Here is a 4,158-nt window from a genome sequence, read left to right on the forward strand (position 1 = left end):
TTCACTTGGGGTGTGACATTTTCAATATTGCCTTACGAGAAGAAAAAAATAGAGAATTTGAGGAACAAGCATCATAAACTCACACTGGCAATGGATGACATACATAACACAAACAGGTTGAGAACAAGTCAGTGACTGTAAGTGGAGAACAGAGGGAACAGCTGCAACAAGTGCCTGACTTGTATTTAGCCTGTTTGTTACTTGAGTGTGTTCAAGACATTTTACCGGAGTGTGGACGCACCCTTAGGAAACTATGGTAAATACTATAGTTTCCTTTCTAAGGGTAGCACTAAAATGAACTAAATTGAAGGAAGTTTTACCTTACAGTACTCATGTTCATGTTCATTGAACTTGTGAAGAGATTTGAAATGAATATAAACTTTCGAGGTAAAGAGACTGAAGATTGATGCAATGCATGTTTGACTGTAGGGCTGGACTGCTGAAAGATTACCACACTATTTTTATGAATGCTCTCAGTAACAGACTGAGGTGAAGAGTAGCTTGCCAAGTGTTTGGCTATTCCAGATTTGAATTGCAATCTGTCATTTTGACAAAGAAATACAAAATCCTACTTCCCAAGGGGCCTGAGTTCCTGTATATTTTTGTGGAATATGAACTGCTGTAGTTGTAATATTTCGTTTTTATTGAAACAGAATTTGAAATATGCAGAATTTTGGTCTTGAATCAGATTCAGAAAATGACTATGATAAATATCTCATTGACACAATTACAATAAGAAGGTTTTTGTTCTAGTAATAAATTGCAGTTAACTGTCGGGTTCAGGTACCTGTAAGCTTTCTGTAAATTAGATAGTGCATCTGGCCTCTGCAGTGGGACTGATGGATTTGATGTGAAAGAGCTAATAATTGTGTTTTGAAAACATGTTAGTTAGGGGATGATGGCATCGTTTGAAAGTTTCTAAACCTTTGTTTCAATGTGTAAAGTACAAAAGGATTTCAGTATCCTTAAGAGAGCAGTGCCTTGAACTGATGCTATGAGGCTCTGATGGAATGTTTTCCTTTTGAGGCTGAGCACCTGGAGAATGACTCTCTCTCTTAGGAGCAGGAAGAGGAGGAGGAACCCTTGACCTTTGATTCTTGAGTAGGTCAAGGCCTTTAGGCTTATCCTGTGGAGGATCCAGTCTGTAAAGTAAGTCCTTAATGGACAGAACTTTTTCTTCTTCTTCTCTCCTTCTTCCACCAGTTTGGTGTAGACGGAGCAACTCCAAAACACTCCTACGGTTGACTGGATAAAGTGGAACCTGTGAGATTAGTAGGTGATACCTTTGGCTCCTGTGATCCCCTAAATGAAAATCCAAAAATGTATTATTCAGAATGGAAAACACGACATGTGTAAAACGTTAAGAATCGTGTTCATACAAAAAAAACACACACACAAATTTGGTGTACATTTTGCAGGGGAAGAGAAGTTTGTGACTGAAGGTTCTATAGAGATGAATGTGGTCTGGGAATCTTCTTTGGTACAGTATTCCTACTTTGGTGCACTGAAATCTTGATACAAGACTAAGTGGCGTCTGTGGCATCTACATTTTGAGAGAACTTTTGTCATGTTTGTCATTAATCAGAGTAAAATCTGATTTCACTGGACAAGATGAATCCATTTGAGCACTGAAATATCCTGTCAATTGAGCTTAGAAATGTTTGTTTCAGAGGACACACTGCCTTTGGTGCCCCAGAGACATTCAGTTACTAGTAGAAGAAGAGACCTACTACATTATTTTACGGGACTAACTGTAATCCTCAGCAGGGCATATTTATTGAATTGAGGAATCCACAGTACTACTGTGTAATCACTCTATAACTACTTTTGGTGTTCATGGTAGTTCTGTCTCATTCCTCAAGTGTTGAGTTCAGTTGGATGTGTGGAGAAATACTTGACCAATTTCTTCTTCAAGATTATTGCAAAGTGTTTTCATTGTAGGCGTTTTTTTAAGGTGAATAGATTATCTTATTGATGAGAGGTTCTTCAGCTCATTGTGATACGGATAGGTGGAGAGTTGATCAGTCAAGGGCGCATATACGGCTAAAAGAAATACAAAATCCTCAGTGATCAGATCTTCAGAGTCTGATATAGCACAATTGGTGGACAATGTTATTGATGGTATATGTGAGATAAAATTTGAAGGTCTGCAGTGAGTACTTAGCATCAAATCTTGAAGAAAATATTCTGGAAAAAATCATTAGAATTCCTTTGCTCTTGTGTAATCAGTCTAAGAGCCAGATAATATCTTTCAAACTGAGACCTGACTTTGAAATGAAACTTCTTTGAATGTCTTTGAAAGTATCTTTGAAAGAGAATTTGAGAAGCTTGTCTGAAGTTGAGGATAAGACAGACTCATTACAAACTGAAAAACTGTCATATATATAAATATTTGGCTTTATAGAAAAATTACATTGATAATTATTATTTCATTTAGGGGTTTGTGAATTTTTAATATCCATAAAATATCAGAGAAATTGCTTTTGAAGTTCATGACAAATTGACTAGATTTCGTGGAGGTCTCAGAAGGTGCAAAGCCTTAAATATTACCTTTGCTAGGACTTAATAATACAATTGATTTCAGGGGTTCCAGTTCAGGCTGTTGGAGATTCTCCCACATAGGTCATGGTCCATGGTTATTCAAGAACGTATCTTTTTTTGTGTGGTATATATACGTCAAGAGTTCTGAAACATCTCTTCTCTACTGCTGTGTGAATCTGTCTGAAAGGACTGGCTGTATGGTAATCCTGTCTCTGTTGTTCTTAGTTTTTCATGTAATTGTCACTGTATCACTTGAAATATATCTGTGAAATGTCTCCCTTAGTTTAGTATGTAAGCAGTTGAGCCATTTTCATATTCTTGAAGTTTGGTAGCAAGCTTTACATAGAATCTGCTAAAGGAGGTCTGTATGAAGTTAATATATTTTGATTCTGGTTCCTTAAATCTTGTGGCTTGAATTTATTGGAAGATTGTGGTTGGTCAGATTAGTTAGTACTATGGGCAATAGGCATGTAGGAATACACTGCCCCGTCTGAATGGGGTGATTTGGAATCATAATTATTATTATTATTATTATTATTATTATTATTATTATTATTATTATTATTATTATTATTATTCAGGAGAAACCTATTCATATGGAACAAGCCACAGGGGCCATTGACTTGAAATTCAATCTTCCAAAGGATATGGTGTTCATTAGGAAGAAGTAGAGGAGGTAAAGAGAAGTAAAAAGGAAGAGATCCTACTTATTAAAAAGAAAAATTAAATTAATAAATAAATAAAAAATGTATTTACAATGCAAGGAGAATAGTATTAGAATTATTAATGCATTGCATCTTTAGTGAACTTCTGAGGTTCAATGCGACTTCCTTGGGGAGGCTGTTCCATTGTCAATGATGTGAGGAATAAAGGACCTCTGGAACTCAGAAGTTCGACAGCATGGCACAATTACTTCATAATGCTGCTGCTGTTCATCAAATCTGGTTGCTCTCGGCAGGTAAGGGATCAGGGATCAACTGTGAATGCTTGAAAGATCTCTGTTAAAATACAACTTATGAATAAGGTGACATACAAAGAGAGACCACTCATCGATGGTCAAGTCATAACTACTACTGTTAGAAAACGAAATATACCACCACGAACCATGCTTTATCTAAAAGAGATGAATGGCTGGCAAAAACAGACATCCACACGGGAGAACAGTATTCTAGTAGAGGAAGGACAAATGCTGTAAAACAGGTTGCATTGATTTCATCACTGTTATAAATACGTATATGAGGCCCTGAGGAAGTGTAGGAGACCCTGGCCAGAAGAGATGCAGACATTTGTCATGTACAGGGGATAAGATATAAAGATGGAGGTAAAAAAAAATTTGATAAAGACACAAAGAAATATAAACAAGATTTAAAATAAAGTAGGCATAAAGGTCAAAGATGAAATGGCTGGGTTGAGATAGAAATGGAGCAACTATATAACAAGAAAAATGAAATCCTCATCACAACCTCTCCTTCAGCTTTCTCTCCAGTCTCCTATGTCCTGTGATCTTTGGGTCTGAGGTCCTGTCAGACCTCTCTCCTCCACCCATGCCCATTTTTCCAGGATTTTCTGAGCTATCCTACAGCTCTTTGTCTCTGCTTTTCCATCCCTACTTTTTAA

Source organism: Macrobrachium rosenbergii, chromosome 3, assembly GCF_040412425.1.
Source record: "Macrobrachium rosenbergii isolate ZJJX-2024 chromosome 3, ASM4041242v1, whole genome shotgun sequence".
NCBI classification, from domain to species: domain Eukaryota; kingdom Metazoa; phylum Arthropoda; class Malacostraca; order Decapoda; family Palaemonidae; genus Macrobrachium; species Macrobrachium rosenbergii.